Source organism: Mirounga leonina, unplaced genomic scaffold, assembly GCF_011800145.1.
Source record: "Mirounga leonina isolate KUSES-001 unplaced genomic scaffold, KU_Mleo_1.0 Mir_115, whole genome shotgun sequence".
NCBI classification, from domain to species: domain Eukaryota; kingdom Metazoa; phylum Chordata; class Mammalia; order Carnivora; family Phocidae; genus Mirounga; species Mirounga leonina.
The window spans coordinates 36,997,790-37,014,701 of record NW_023270268.1 but is presented as its reverse complement, the minus strand read 5'-3'; positions in this window follow the sequence as shown (position 1 = coordinate 37,014,701).

The window sequence follows — 16,912 nt, the reverse complement described above, 5'->3', positions numbered from 1 at the left end:
GCGGGAGGAGGAGGAGGAGGAGGAGGGGAGGCGGGAGGAGGAGGAGGGGTGGCGGCAGGAGCGCCCCTCCAGGGTTCCGGAGCGTGGGCTCGGCCTCGGACATGGAGAGCTCCTGGTGTCCCCGCCGCGGACCGAGGTCGTCACAGCCAGTGGCGCTGCGAGGGACGAGGTCTAGGAGGAGACAGAAGTGGGGGACCCGCGTGCGTGGCCATCAGTGGGGCAGGGGGGACGCGGGGCAGAGGTCGCCCCAGGTAGCTGCGCCCCACCCCGCGGGGGTCTCCCGCCCGCAGACAGCTCTCCTTGCCCCGGCGTCCCCACCCCCGCTCCCAGGCCCGGGAGGCAGGGAGCGCCGGGATAAAGGAGGCAGCTCAGGGCTGGGCCTGTGACGGAGTTTTGCGGGGGGAGTATTGAGGAGGGACGTGCAAAAGCGGTTGCAGCTTTGGAAGTGGGTGGGGGAGGAAAAAGGATTTTAAGAAATTTGGCCGTAGGCAGTGGCTTTGGGGCTTGTAAATTTAAGGATTTGGGGGCAGAATAAAGGCCCCCAAGGAAATCCATGGTCTAGTCCTGGAACCGGTAAATGTGTTACCTTACATGGCAAAAGTGACTTTGCAGATGTGATTGAAGTTACACACCTTGAAGTGGGGCTGTTACCTTTGATTATACGTGGAAGGGGGCTGAGGGCAGTGATCTAATTGCCTGAGACTGCGAACATAAAGCCCAGAAAACTTTTTCCCCTGTGGTCAGAAACATGCAATGGGGAGTGTCCCCGACCCCCACCCCGTTGTTGGCTTTAAAGATGGAGGAAGGGGAGAGGAGCCAAAGAATTCCCATAGCCTCTAGAAGCAGAATAGGTATGGAAATTATTCTCCCCAAATCTCCACAAAGGAACCCAGCTCTGTTGACACCTTGATTTTAGTTCAGTAAGAACCGTGTGAGACTTCTGATCTCCAGCACAGTCAAATAATAAATTATCCATCTCTTAGGATAATAGTCTTGGGCACCTGGGTGTCTCTGCACGTTAAGCTTCTGACTCCTGATTGCATCTCGGGTCATGATCTCAGGGTGGTGGGATTGAGCCCCTACTTCCCCTCCCTGATCAGCATGTAGTCTGCTTGAGATCCTCTCTCCCTTTCCCTCTGCCTCTCCCCTGGATGGCACACGCATGCTCTCTCTCTCAAAATAAATAAATAAAATCTTTTTTAAAAAGGATATAAAATAGGCTCTTCATGAATGTTTAATGGAAGAATGAATTAAAAAAGAAATTGGATTAAACTAATTTGCAGTAAACCGCAAATGGAAAATAGTCCATTCTCCAGGGCTACTTGTATTTCTAATGTGTCTTTTAAACTCAAATGGCTCTAATGGAAGAAATTTGTGGCACAAAGTGAAGCGAGGAGGTAGGGAAGAGCAAGGAGGGATCCTGTGTTTGGTCAGACATGACTTTTCAGCGAGTATGCCCCCATGAGTCGGTGCTCCTGAATTAATTCTTTGTGCAGCCTCTTCCTCTGCTGGGCCCTAGTTCAGTCTTCTAGGACGCAACCAGAGAGGGGCAGTGAAGAAGTACAGAGGGGGGTTGAGAGAGTGCACTTACAGGTCACTGGCGGGGACTCAAACACATGCTTAGGGAGCCGAGAATGATGAAGAAGGCCACTGCCCAGAGGACAGAAACTAGATGGACCACCACAGATGAGATGAGAAAACCTTCTTATGCACAGTGGGAAGGTTCAAGGAAATGGAATACGAGGATTAGGTTTAGCTGCAAGTGACAGAAACCCATTAACGGAGGTTAAAACAATATAGAAATTCATTTCCCTTTCATGTAAATGAAGTTCATGGATAAGCAGTCCAGGGCTGCTATAGAAGCTCCAAGATCATAAGGAATCCAAGCTCCTAATATGTCATTATGCTGCCATCCCCTGTGTGAGTTCCCCCTCATGGCCCAAAATGGCTTCTGAGCTCCAGCCATTTTGTCCACATTTCAGATGGAGAAGTGGACACAGAAGTGCACATTCTCGGGATGCCTGGGTGGCTCAGTCGTTAAGCGTCTGCCTTCGGCTCAGGTCATGATCCCAGGGTCCTGGGATGGAGCCCCGCATCGGGCTCCCTGCTCGGCGGGAAGCCTGCTTCTCCCTCTCCCACTCCCCCTGCTTGTGTTCCCTCTCTCGCTGTGTCTCTCTCTGTCAAATAAATAAAATCTTAAAAAAAAAAAAAAAGAAGTGCACATTCTCTCCATATAAGGACATTTCCCAAAAACTACACATGACACTTTTGCTTAGATTCCACTGGCCAGACTTATGGACATAATCATATTTAGCTGCAAAAAATGATGGGAAATGCCTTTAATCCAGGCAGACATGAGCCCAGCTAAAAATGGGAGCTTCTGTTACTTATAGAAAAAGGGAAAGATGGCTATTGGGAGGTAACAATCTGGACCAGCGGCCAAGGGCACAGGGGTAACTGGAGCAGTGGGTGGGCTACGCACCAGTTTGCAAGTCCTATATGGATTCCTCATGCACTGAGCATTTGTAAATCAGGGCAGCCTGGAACTCATTTTACCGTTGTTACAATTTTAGATGTGACTCACATGGGCTGAATACTGGAGAGGTTAAACATGTGTTTTGGGCTCCTGCAAAGCTGGCCATGCTGCTGGCAGCCTTCCTACTATCCATTCTCCGCTTCTGCCTTGCTGATGTAATTCAGTTTCAGCATGGATGCCAGCAAACCAGGCGAGGAAAACAACCTTCCCCAGTCTTTCTTGCATATGAGGTGACCATGTGACATAGCCCTGGCAGGTGCCATAAGCAAAGCCAACAGATGAGGCTCCTCAGAATGCTCTTTATTTTGAAAGATTTTATTTATTTGAGAGACAGAGTGAATGAGTGAGAGTGAGAGAGAGCAGGAGCAAGAGAGAGAGAGACAGAGAGAGAGAGAGCATGAGTGGGGGGGAGGGGCAGAGGCAGAGGGAGCAGCAGACTCCCCGCCGAGCAGGGAGCCCGACGCGGGGCTCGACCCTTGGGTCCTGGGATCATGACCTGAGCCGAAGGCAGGCGCTTAAGGACTGAGCTACCCAGGCGCCCTCTCTTTGGGGTTTTGAGAAGGACTCTGGGTTTTGAACCGAAAATGTGACAACCAGCCCTGCTGGCAGCCAGATGGTGGTTGCCCAAGTGCAGGTCAGCGATCTTAAGACAAGCCTCCCATCTTCTCATGTGTTTGGAACAAGACAGACCTGGTCATTCCCCAAACACAAAAGTGATTGAATGACCTCCTCTCCTGATGAATCTGGGTGACCAGTGCTCCCACCTTCCTGATAAGATTAGATACCCAATTACCGAATTGCTCCGCCCTTCTCGACAGCATGCCATCTAGGACTGCCTCCCCAGTTCCTCATGCCCCCAGGCGTCACCCTGCAGATGGCCAATCCTGTTAGAAGCCTCTCACAGCTCCTTCCTGAGTCTCTGGGGGCTTTCTCTCCTGCTCGCAAGCCCATAAACCCAACATATTTTTTTTTCTTCTGCAGGTGAGCTCCTAGCAATCTGTGGTGAGCAGCCTTTAGCAGAACACCCCAAGGCTGGAGCTTTAAGCCCTTCCCATCTCTAGTGGTTCCAGTAGAGGTTCAGGTGCAAGGAACTGCCTGCAGACTGAGTCAGAACTGTAGCTAGTTCATTAACCTTGGCCTCCAATAACTCCTCCACCTGTGTTTCTGTTTCGTCCAGCACTGCCGGGCAGGATAGGGGTTAAATGAATAAACAGAATCAGAAACTCTGGGGTGGGACCCAGTGCTCTGCTTTAACAAGCTCTCTAAGTGATCCTGAAGCATGCTCAAGTTTGAGGTCCTTGGTTAAATGCATAAATAAAATCTTTTTTAAAAAAGATTAAGCACGTGGCGCTCGATAGGCTTAATAAGCAGTCGGAATGATGCTTATAGAAGAATTTTAAAAAGTATGGTTACGAAGTGGCTATAATAATTTTAAAGACTTTCAAATACTGATGGTTAATAGTAGTAAATGTTTACTGTGGCAAGTTTGAGAAGTACTTAAAAATTATAAAATAAAATTCACTTCTAGGGCACCTGGGTGGCTCAGTCGTTAAGCGTCTGCCTTGGGTTCAGGTCATGGTCTCAGGTCCTGGGATCGAGCCCCGCATCGGGCTCCCTGCTCAGCGGGAAGCCTGCTTCTTCCTCTCCCACTCCCCCTGCTTGTGTTCCCTCTCTCACTCTCTCTCTCTCTGTCAAATAAATAAATAAAATCTTAAAAAAAAAATAAAATTCACTTCTGATCACACCGGCCAGAGATGGCCATATTTAACATCTCAGAGTGCAGGGCGACAGACCCGATCAAACCCTGGACCTGCCTGCCACTCCTTAGGGACTTACTCAGTCTCCCTTAGATTTCATGCCCTGCTCTGTATGGTGGGTTCAATAGCACCTTCTCACAAGGTTGTGTGAGCATTAAATCAGGTAATGTTTGTAAAACGCTCAGCCTGGCAGATAACAGATGCTTAGATTGTTGATTATTACTAATACCACTGTCACTATAAAAGAGATCCATTTCTTCATTCCCTGTCACCTTATACTTACAAATGCGCACACCATTTGCCCTGGAACACTTTTCATCTCTCTGTTGGGGTCAACAGCGCACCACAAAAATCTGCATGTTCTAACTGAGCCAGAAAGAATAGAGACTCTAGCAGAAACGTGACCAACTTCTCTAAGAAATAGAATTGCCCACCCATTATTTTTTTAACTTCACTGATGTATTATTGCCATACAATAAACTGTACATCTTCAAGTGTACCATTTGATAAATTTTAACTTATGAAAAATCACTCATGAAACCACCTCCACAGTCAAGAGTGAGGGTATCCAGCACCCGCATTCCCTTGTGCCCTTGTAACCCCTCCCTCCCCCAGATAACCACTGACCTGCCCTCAGTCACTACAGGTTAGTTTGCACTTCCTATACTTTTTTTTTTAAGACTTTATTTGAGAGAGAGAGAGTGAGTGAGAGAGCACAAGTAGTGGGGAGACGGAGAAGCAGGCTCCCTGCTGAGCAGGGAGCCCTATGCGGGGCTCGATGGGGGACTCAATGTAGGGCTCCATCCCAGGACCCCCGGATCATGACCTGAGCCGAAGGCAGATGCTTAACCAACTGAGCCACCCAGGCGCCCCTGCACTTCCTATACTTTCATACAAATGAAACACACAGCTCGTATTCTTTTTGCCCTGCTTATTTCACGAAGAACAGTGACTTTGAGATTCACTCCTACTGTTCCGTGTGCTAGTATAGTAGTTCATCTCTTTATTTGGCTGAGCAGTGAGCGTTCCATTGTTTGGATAAACTATGGTTTGTTTATCCATTCACCTGTTTTTTTTTGTTTGTTTTTAAATTTTATTTATTTACTCATTAGAGAGAGAGAGAGAGAGGCAGAGGGAGAAGCAGGCTCCCAAGGAGCAGGGAGCCCGATGAGGGACTCGATCCCAGGACCCTGAGATCATGACCTGAGCCGAAGGCAGACGCTTAACCATCTGAGCCACCCAGGCGCCCTATCCATTCACCTGTTAACGGACAGCCATATTTTGGCTATTACAAGCAAAGCCGTGTGAGCCTTCCTCGCAAGTCTGTGTGTGGATATATGTTTTTGTTTTTTCCAATCCAACTTTAAAAAGAAGTATTCTCTCCAAAGGCTGGTTGCATCCAGCCTTTTCCTTAAGAACATAGAGTTGGGAGAGGCACCTTGCTGTTGGCTCAGACTCTTGTGGATTAGGTTTTTAGTCGGGCTGTTCTTCTTTGTGCTCTACTGTCACAGGATGCAAAGCACCCCTTTTCTTCTTACATTAAGTGCAGGAGCCCTGGAGATCAGTAGGGTTTTTATGGCAGCCACTGTAGGGATCTACACACAAGGACCCCTCGCAAGGGCCTGGCTCAATGAGATCAAGAGCCTGAGTCTGCAACTGCACCTGGCTTCTTAGCTCCCCCATGAGGCAGAGAAACAGGGGGAAACTGAGGCACAGAAGAGGCAATTTAATTTGGGATTGTTGGGCCAGGCGCCCTCTACTGGGACTGCCTTTCCTTTCCCACTGTGGCCTGATCTTACGTTTTATTGAGAAGCCAGATGCCTGAAGCGATGTCACTTAAAAACAAGGAATGACACACTGAGGTCTTCTTAATTAAAAGGGACAGTCTACATTATTTACCAATTAACTCCTCGCTCCTCCTCAGGGGCAGTGCTTCTAGCCTCAGGGTGCTGTAATCCTGAACGAAATATTTCCAACATCACAATGCTCATCCAAAAATAAATAAATATCAGCACCCCCGCAGATGTTTCCTTATTTGCTGAAGGAAAACGAAGATAAACACAGTTATTGTGACTCACAATATTTGTGTAAAAGACACCACAGTAGAGCCTTCCTAAGTACTCCCAACGATAATATTTGGGGAACTTTTTTATCTTAGATGGCCCTGCGCCACCTTGATGGAGCTCTGGGCTTTTCCCCCAGTGTTAACACCTAGGGTAAGTCAGAAGGGCTTCAGTGGATGGCCTGGTGCTTCCAGGAATCGCCTTCTCCCCCCAGACACGGAGGCTCCCCTCTTCAGCAGCCTCAGGGAGAACAGCCACCTGCAGCACCTGAGAGTCACCAACGGCTGAAGCAGCTGCTGCAGCTTGAGAGACTGTCAGAACTCCCCCCCCCGGGGGGGGGGCACACTGACCAGACCCCACCTCAGCTGTGACTCGGTCAGGGCGGGGCCGAAGCATCTGTGTTTCTCTCAAGTCCCCAGGGGCTGTTCCTGTTCCTGGGACCTCACTTTGCGAACCCCACGTCTAGTGCTTCTCTTTCTCCCGACTCCCTAAAATGTTCACTATCTTTTTTTTTTTTTTAAAGATTTTTTATTTATTTATTTGAGACAGAGAATGAGATAGGGCATGAGAGGGTCAGAGGGAGAAGCAGACTCCCTGCCGAGCAGGGAGCCCGACGCGGGACTCGATCCCGGGACTCCAGGATCATGACCTGAGCCGAAGGCAGTCGCTTAACCGACTGAGCCACCCGGCGCCCGCGACTCCCTAAAATGTTAATCACAGCTGGGGAACTGACTTGCAGCAGCCTGACAGGAGACCCCTCCCCAGGGGGTTTGGGCTTAACTAGGCGGGATAAGTTGGGAGGGATAAGAAAGGCCACTTTGCTGGTTCCCAGGCCTGGAGAAAGGGGAACTGTCTCAAGGGGTCAAGAGTCTGCCTGGTAGCTGACAACCTTCTGGAAGGTACCCAGATTTGGTCACTCTGTGGAGATGACTCTGTTTGGAGAGATTTATCCTGGATTCTCCGTGACCGTCTTGAAGTTCAGGGTGTCTGAGCCCAGACTTTGGGACTCAGCCAGAGAGAGGAGGGAGCCTAAGGCCTGAGCCCGAGACGCTAGTCCATCTTGGCTGCCTGAGACGGTGTCCACAGGCCTGGAGGAAAGCGGCCATTGGGATCCAGTGTCATGTTGGGGGAGCCCAGTGAGCCTGAGACCTGGGCCTGGAAGGGGGGCAAGCAGCCTGCCGGGCGGCCACCCCGAGCAGCCGAGCAGACAGTGTGGGGAAATGAGGGTGGAGATGGCTTCCCAGCTTGAGGGCAGGGGTGATGTGGGCCTGCATTCCAGCACAATGCCCTGTGTCTGGGCCTAGGAAATGAGGCACAGTGCAGCTCCCAGGGCCCTCGCAGGGCTGACCTAAGGGCTCTAGGCGCAGGTGCTGCCACCTTGGCCCACCTGTTGCTCTGGGTTCTGGCCCTGGCCCCTGGCCCCTGACATCTAACAGGCCTTCCTTACTGTGGCTACCCTCCACTCTCCCCTCCCCACCCCCGCCCCATTCTGGGCCCTTTTGGGCCTCAGGGGAGCACACTCCTGGACTGTCTGGTGTCAGACCGCCCCAGAGGCCTAGCCTTGCCACTTCCTGTTTCTCCATCCAGCTTCCCAATTCTTGGTCCTTGATGCCCACTCTGGGCCCCTCCCATTTGGAGGCCGTTCAGTGAGCCTGGCTGCATCCTGTGACTCTGCTCCTTGCTTCTGGGTGGAGCTGGGCTTACTGGCACCAAGGCAATCACTAGCCTGCTCTCAAATTCTTCTTCTTTTTTAAGATTTTATTTATTTATTTTAGAGAGAGAGAGAGAACGTGCATGGGAGCAGGGGGAAGGGGCAGGAGGGAAGTGAGAGAGAGAGAGAGAGAGGGAGAAAGAATCTGGAGCAGACTCCAGGAGACTCGGGGCTCGATCTCAGGACCCTGAGACCATGACCTGAGCTGAAACCAAGAATCGGACGCTTACCCTACTCAGCCCTCCAGATGGCCCTGCTTTCAAGTTCTTTTAAGCCTTGCACTGGCTTCTGCCTGCTGGTCTGACAAGTGGGACGATCACTTAGCATCTGTGGGCAGCACATTCTCCCTTGGTGTCAGGTTTGTTATGACGATTATGTAAGAGTGCTCATAAAATGCCTATCAATACCCCCCCGTCCTTGTCCCCACTTCCAGAACTGTGGTCCACTTTGAGCCTCCTGTCTAGCACCAGAACCTGGCCCTCAGGTTGGCAATCTGGAGCTTGGGTTATATGCTGTGGGGGTGGGGGGGAGTGTGCACTGAGGCAGAGCCAGGTGAGGCTAGAAGGGTGGCCTGGTCTCTGTCCCCCTGGGTCATGAAAGTTCAGATGACACGGGAATTTGAAAAAGTGTAGAAGATGCCCTGAAAAAAGAATTCTTAGAATGTGAAACATTTAAACAGTGAGGGTCCTTGGACTGGAAGGAAGTGAGGGGGCCATTCTCCTCCTCTGAGGTGGGACTAATTCTGGGGTACCCCATGCAGGCAATGTTTTCTGTTAAAGGAATTACAAGGGGCCCTGCAGCCTCTCTCTCAGCCGATCCGGTGCCTCACAATGCACCCGTTCCTTATCCATTATGCTCCAAATGGGAGAGGAGAGAGCAAGAGTAGGTGGCCCCTTGACAGATGGAGATTTAGGGACCCAGAGAACAGTAACCACCCCTGACACAGGTGCTCTTTACTATTACCCACACACTTTTGACCCCACTCAAGCCCACGAGGGAAGCAGGGGCCTTTGTCTCCAATGTATACAGGAAGTAGTGTCTGAAGGTGTCTGCAGGGGACTCCACCTAAGGGGACATGATGGCAGGGAATGGAGCCAGGACACCCGGCTCCAGCTGCCAGGCTCTGAGATACGTCCATGCGGCCTGGATTCCCCACGTCCCTCCATCCGAGGAGGAAGACCTGGGTTGCCCTGATGGTTGCAAAGTCCTTGCTGAGGCTTGGCCAGGAGGAAGGGAGCTGGGGTGGAGGCCCCCGCTGGCAGGAGGAAGGGGTGGCTGGTGGGCAGGGGAAGCCTCGGAAGGGAGGTTGGGCCTCCCTGGCCTGCCTGGTGTCTTGAGCCATCCTCAGACTAAGGACTTTCCTGAGACTTTGAAGATAAGCCCCTCAAAAGTGCACTGTGAAGATCCTGCTGGTTATAGCTCACAGGACACCTCCCTGGTGGGCGCCTTCCAACTTCCGTCCTTCTGAACCCTCCAGCGCGGGTGCTGGCTGAGGGAAGAGTGTTTCTTCCCGTGGACTGTCCTCTGCATATGGAAAAACTAGGGTTACTAAGTAAAACACAGAAATCTGCCTGGAGCATACTTACACGGTAAACTTACTTGTTGTGTCCTTGAAATCTGAAATTACTTGGGTGTCCTATATTTTCTTCTATTTTTTTGGTACACGTCTCTTCATTGGAAAACTCTGGGAGGCACTAGGGACTCCCTAGATCCTGCTCCCTGGGCCTGCAGCTGGATGTGCTGCAGGGCTCTGTGTCCTGAGCCAGCGGCAGCAGATTAAGACGCAGAAGCCCATGCCCAGGGTGGAGCTGAGTCCTCGTCATCAGCGTCAGTGAGCTGGGGAGGCTTCCTGGCGTCAGAGGCCTGACTCAACTCAGGACAAGGCAACCTGTTTTCTGTCACCTGGTTGGAAGCCTCCTCAGGGGCCCTCCCAGAGGCTGCCAGGGCTCTTCCATGGGACAACCAGGAGGCCAGGCAGGTAACCTCACAACAGTCACACATAGTGCTCAAGGAAGCATCTCCCAGAAGTGCCCACCTGTTTCCATCCCCGTGGAAGGAACAGACCTCCTTGGTAGCATCAGAGGGTACCTCTGGACCCCAGACCAGCAGCTGGTGGGGAACATAGGTGCCATTAGGAGTATCAGTAAAGCTGAAAGCCTGGAAGGAGAGCTTGGAGCTCTTGGGGACTTCTCGGGGCAGGAAGTGGGAAGGGGGTCCTTGCCATCCCCCAGGCACCCACGATGCCTGAGGAGACTGTAGTGTAGATCCTGGTGGGGACTGGTCACACACTTGTCTACCCACAGCTGTAAGGGCCGACGGGAGCTATCAACCATGGAATGTTCCACATGCAGCTCAGAGCCTGGGAAAACAGTGCTGATGTTGGTGGAGTTCAGAGTCTCCAGCACAAACCTGTCCTGGGCTGTAGGAAGGTATGGACCAGGCCAAAGTCTCATGCTGACGTCCAGTCATCCATCCCCAGCTAGGGAGCCAGTCACCAAGGAGTCTGGGGGTGAGATGGGGGCCTCTGGGCACCTGACCATACAGCTGACTTGATGGCAGAGGACAGCAATGGCGGGCTGCTTGGAGTGTCTAGGTGGGGGTGTGTAGACCAACGTCGGTTAAAGAATTCCACTGTTTTGCCTGAGATCCTGCAGCTGCAGACACCCCCAGAGCAAGAGGAGTCCCGACCCCAGTGCCTTGATCCTGTCTCACTAGTTGTATTTTATTTGCTGAATCTGGCAACTCCTCCCCACCCCCGCCAGCGAGGCATCCACATGGGAAGCCGTGCTGTGGTGGGAATTTCTACAGCCTTTCCTACCCCAATTCAGGATTGTTTTGGAAGCAAGTGAAACTGCCTTAAAGAGGTAGAGTGTAGGGTCAGAGGGTTGGTGGGAGGTCAGAGGAAGAACCTGAGAGGCAGGCAGGGCCTACATGAGAGTTTTTGATTCAGCATGTTAAGAAATTTCCTCTTGGCAAGGGGCCACTGTTTCAGCCAGTGTGCCTTCCCCTCCATGTGGTTCTGCCCACCAGGGCCTGGCTCAGGGGTCTGACCTCTCTTCTTCAGCTCTCTGTTCCCCAGGCCCAGCAGCTGTCCACTGCTCTTCAATGGACTCCTTACAATAACAAGTGGAGGGTTCCAGGGGACAGAAGACTAAAGGACAAGCTCTTCCCCTATCTGCCACCCCCTGGGGCTGGTTGAACTGAACTGCAGGAAATTGCAAGAAAATTCGGTCTGGGTTTGAGCAAACACCCCTTGAACTGTAATTAGAAACTTGAATCCCGCCCCACATTTACAAGGATGGCTGAAAAAACAAAAGTTAACCGAATTTTGGCACTTCTAGTTACTGCTATTTAAGACATTGCAGGGTATGTGATTTACTTCCATACTGCATTTTCGTGGTCTGTCAAGGTTTTCATGTATTTCTCAATATGTAGATAAAATACTTTCAAACAGTGGTTAATTTATGCATTTCCATCTCTCTCTCTCTTTTTAAAGATTCTATTTATTTATTTGAGAGAGAGAAAGCACAAGGGGTGGGGGGGGGCAGAGGGAGAGGAAGAAGCAGCCTCCCTGCTGAGTGAGGAGCCTGACTAGGGGCTTGAACTCAGGACCCTGGGATCATGACCTGAGCTGAAGGCAGATGCTTAACTGACTGAGCAACCCAGGTGCCCATGTCCCTCTCTTAAACTGAGCAAGTCTTTTTTTTTTTTTTTAAAGCTATTTATTTATTTGACAGAGAGCGAGCGAGCACAAGTGGGCAGAGCGGCAGGCAGAGAAGCAGGCTTCCCGCTGAGCAGGGAGCCCGATGCGGGGGACTCGAGCCCAGGACCCTGGGATCATGACCTGAGCCTAAGGCAGATGCTTAACTGACTGAGCCACCCAGGCGCCCTGAGCAAGTCTTTTTATTTCCATAAGCATTTAAGTAAAATAAAATGTTAATGTCAAATTAAAATGTTAAAATGAAAATTATCAAATAGTGTCTTTAATTGTGAAAGTGAATGATTTGCTTCATTTTCTTGCTATAAATGATTTTGAAATTTAGCACTTTTAGTTTTAGGCTTTTTTTTTTTTTAAAGTAGGCTCCACACCCAGTGCGGAGCCCACTGCAGAATTTGGACTCACAACTCTGAGATCAGAGACTGAGCTGAGATTATGAGTCAGATGCTTACCCAACTGAGCCACCCAGGCACCCCTAGCTCTTTTAAACCACCACCGAAGGGGCGCCTGGGTGGCTCAGTCGTTAAGCGTCTGCCTTTGGCTCAGGTCATGATCCCAGGGTCTTGGGATGTAGCCCCGCATCGGGCTCCCTGCTCCGTGGGAAGCCTGCTTCTCCCTCTCCCACTCCCCCTGCTTGTGTTCCCTCTCTTGCTGTGTCTCTGTCAAATAAATAAATAAAATCTTAAAAAAAAAAAAAAAAGGTTAAGCCACCACCAAAAAGTGCCAATTGAATTCCAAAATTATCATTACACTATTAAGGGCTACAGGTTTTAACTTCCTCCACGGTCCTTATAAATAATGGGCTTGCTGTAAGACCTAAAGCCAGCCAGAGGGGAGAATGCCCGGATCTGTGCCTCATCTTCTCTGGTCACTGGAAGGGTTGATTATCAGCCAAAATGCTATCCTCTGTGACATTAAAATGCAACTGTCAGTCCCTTTGGCTCCTTATTTGAATCCAAATAAAAACTGTGGTCATAAGTCAGTGCCAGCTTTGCCTTTTTAAGGCTGCTTTTTGTCTACAAATTGTTAAAAGATAAACCACAGCATATGAACAATTTTAAGAGATTCTCGGAGTGAAAATCAGTTCCCATCAGGCAGCGCCACGCTGGAAGTGGCTAGGGGCTCTCTGCAGCAGGAGTCTGGGGAGAGATACAGAGAAGAGGCAGAAATGAAGAAAGGAAATTACTGACTGGCTATAGCTTAAAGCCGAGTGGCTGTCACTGCTGTCCTTACGTTTTGATTTTGTAAACCGGAGGCATGTATAGGCTTAGATTTTGGTTTGCTTACATAGGCGGCCATGGTATTAGAGTCAGCTCAGTCTAATGGCCTCTTTAATTCAACGCTTGAGCAGAACTGGGTGCTGGGCTCTTTTCCTACACCAGGCTGTTTCACTTGTAAATCAGTGACTTCATTAACAACTGGGACTCTATTAATTCCTCCAAGGACGACCAGAAGAGGATTATAATACAGTCTACAGGGTCTGTCAATGCTGCTAAATTGGTCTATAGTCCTGGAGCCCTGGGGGAGAGAGCAAGGCACATTCTGTCAAGAAAGATCCACGGAAGGAATCAAATTATCTACACAAATTGCTGGGGAGGGACTAATGGGAGGGACCTTGGGGGTTGTCCGGGTATGGAACTTGTAGAAGGATCCTCGGGTCACTCTGGTCTGGTCTCTAGCTCGACCACGAACAACTTGAAGGCATCATCTTAGGGCTCCGGGATTTAGCAGAGTGCTTAGTGCATAGCAAGGGCCCAACACCTTGCTCTTGAAGATAAAAACTTAAAAATTTTACATGCATAGGGGAACCAAACCTAAAGAGGTTATCTGACCAAGATCATAAAGGTAGTTTCTAGCTGAGTGCTGACTTTCAATCAAGGCCGTTGCTGCTCCATCATTAGCCATCGTATGTCGTTCATTCATGGAACGTGCATTAAGTCTCCTCATCTAAGGGTGAGGGGCTGTGGGGTACAATAAGTCCCTCTTCACCTTCAGAATCATTTACAATCTACTGAGGAAGATACAATAACTGGATAAAGCGAGATACAATATATGCTGGTACTTACTAAGTGATTTAAATGAATCTTTTCTAGGAATCCTTTCCATGGACACAGATAAAGCACAAACAAACCTCCTCTTATGGTCTTTCGTATCTAAGTAAATAACCAGTTGCTTAGGCTACTGATCTTCCTAGACTCCTTTCTCCCACATTCCTGTCAACAAATCCTATTGGTTCCATCTTCAGTTCTACCCAGATCTAACCACTTCTCATACACTCTGTACTATCACCCCGAGGCCCAGCCACCGCCATCCCTCATAGGATTAGGATATTAGCTGACTGGCTTGCCTACTTCCTCCTGTGCCTTCCTTTTTTTTTTTTTTAAAGATTTTATTTATTTATTTGACAGAGAGAGACACAGCGAGAGAGGGAACACCAGCAGGGGGAGGGGGAGAAGGAGAAGCAGAAGCAGGCTCCCTGCCGAGCAGGGAGCCCGATGTGGGACTCGATCCCAGGACCCTGGGATCATGACCTGAGCCGAAGGCAGTCGCTTAACCGACTGAGCCACCCAGGCGCCCCTCCTGTGCCTTCCTTGAAACCTCTCTCAACTCAGCAGTCACAGCAACCCACAGAAGGTAAGTGGGTCAACATCATTTCACTGTTCAATACCCTCCGCCACCAGGCTCCTACCATTCCCCTCACGCATTTGGCTCTGGCCACACTAATGTCCTTGCTGTCTCTGAGCACACCCCACATTTTATTTCTTCTGCCTATGCATTTTATTTCTTCCTCCACACATCCATAGGACTCCCTTCCCTCACTTCTTCATTCAAACTCTCCTTCCTGGTGAGCCCTGCCTTGATGACCTAATTACCCAGTGTACCCCCACACCTTCCGGCCCCACGCGTGGCACTCCCTGTCTCCTGTCCTTGTTGTGCCCTGTCATACTTACTACCATCTGATAGCTTTTACTTATTCAGGCTTCCTTCTCCCTGTGGGTTGTAAGCTCCAGCAAAACAGTGATTTTGACAGTATCCTCACTCCCGACACATATTTTGATGTAGAATTTAGGAATGAGACTCAGGCTCAGGATTTGGAATTTAATACAACAGCCCACATTCCAGCGTTTCCCAAACTTTAAAAATGTGCTCCACATTAACACAAGTATCTCAGGCTCTGTATTGAAAAGGGCCTCCAGGTGAGAAGGTCCCACCCACGCATCTGTATCAGTAAGATTTTGAGCTTTTTCTGTCGTTTGAATTACAAAAAGAGGTGTATTTTCAAGTGTAAAATTATAACATTGACTATGCCCTTTCAAACCATATACCTGCCCCCCCCGGCCCCCCAAGCCCTCTGTCTCCTCTGGGAGATTCTGATAGGCTTCTTTAGGGGTCACTTACCCCATCCTGCATTGAGAATCCATCTAAAATGATGGGTGCTTCTTGAACAGCCAGTGCGGCTTTCTCAGTTCTCAGTTGAGAAATATGCTAAAGTTGGAAAACAATATTGTTCACTACAGGCAAAAGAGTTCTTCCTTGGGCGCCTGGGTGGCTCAGATGGTTAAGCGTCTGCCTTCGGCTCAGGTCATGATCTCAGGGTCCTGGGATCGAGTCCCGCATCAGGCTCTCTGCTCCTTGGGAGCCTGCTTCTCCCTCTGCCTCTCTCTCTGTCTCTCATGAATAAATAAATAAAATCTTTAAAAAAAAAAAAATTCTTCCTTGATGAGGAAAAACTTTTATATATTTAAGGACTACACTCCACGTCAAAAAGTAGATCGACACAAGGAAAGCACAAAGTTTCTGATGGTATGAAACAAAGAGGATTTGAAATACATGGCAGAAAACAAAACAAATCTTGACGGGACTTTCAACAGGTTACACCACCTCTGTTGCTAACATAAAATACAGGCATAAGCTTAAAATATGGTGCAAATGGTATCACCAAACTAAGAAGTCAAATGGGAAAATTACAAGCCAAAGAATGAATCTTTTGGCCACAGAAGATCAAACCTCAGGTAAGTATGCCTATGAGGAATCAACACCAATGTCTCTGAACATGGGTCCGTTGAGTTTGAAGCATGTCACGTCTACTCAAGAAAGGTTATTCTCTGAAGGCCACTGATGTGGGCATAGTAGTGTCAGCAATCAGAATCCAGCAGTGCGAACTATGCCTTCTTATTCCGGTGTACACATAAAGGAACTTCCTTTGGCCTTAGGGGTCTCCTCTTTTGGAATCATGCAATTTTGAAAGGGAGAAGTACGGCACCCTCTCTCATTAAAGAACTAGCTTGTTTACATCATAGAATGTAACTCGAAGTCTTCGACGTTTCTGACAAGTTCTTTTGTAATACATGAGCTAGCCTGAGTAGGATGCTGGTATTTTGATAAAAGTAGGATCCCTAGATAATCAGAACCCGAATTTCTTCCTCTTTATTAACCTTAAACTCTTCTGGAGTTACAAGGGCTAAGTTTTACGGAGGTTTATTTAGAAATGCTAAGAGGGCTGCTGTGGCCCTAATGGGGAAGTATTCTGGCTTCTCTCCTTGGGGGCACAAGTTACCCACTAACCTGGTCTTTGGTGCTGTTACTTTATATTCTCTATAGACAATTCAGCAAAATGGCACAACATGGTCAAATTCTAACATCTGGAAGGATTGCACTGAAGCTCAAGCTACAGGGCAGGGTAATGTACAGGAGTCAGTGTAGGACCTGAGTAACCAGAAGCTCTGATGTCAACTGTTTTGAGGTAAGTAGAAATGGGATTCTTCAAAAAGTCTAGGACAGGCTGAAAAAAGCTCTGAACTACTTACCCAGACAGGGACCGGGGTGGAATACAATCCTGCACGCTGGACGTGCTCGGCTATCAGGAATGAAGGGATGCTGCATGGTGCCTCTATACTGGAGGTCCTCAAAACAAGTCTGTTGAACGAATGAGCGAATATGGACCACAGTCCATCAAAAATCAGCCAAGTTAAGTGCAAGAAAAGAATCCTGAGCACTTTTAAAACAGATGGCTTTGTTCTTCTTTGTTACTGAGGACTTCTCACGTTTGCTGTTCCCTTACTGATAGGCAAGGTACAATAATTTTAAGCAAGAAATCTTAAATCAGTAAGAAAGTAAGGTCTCACA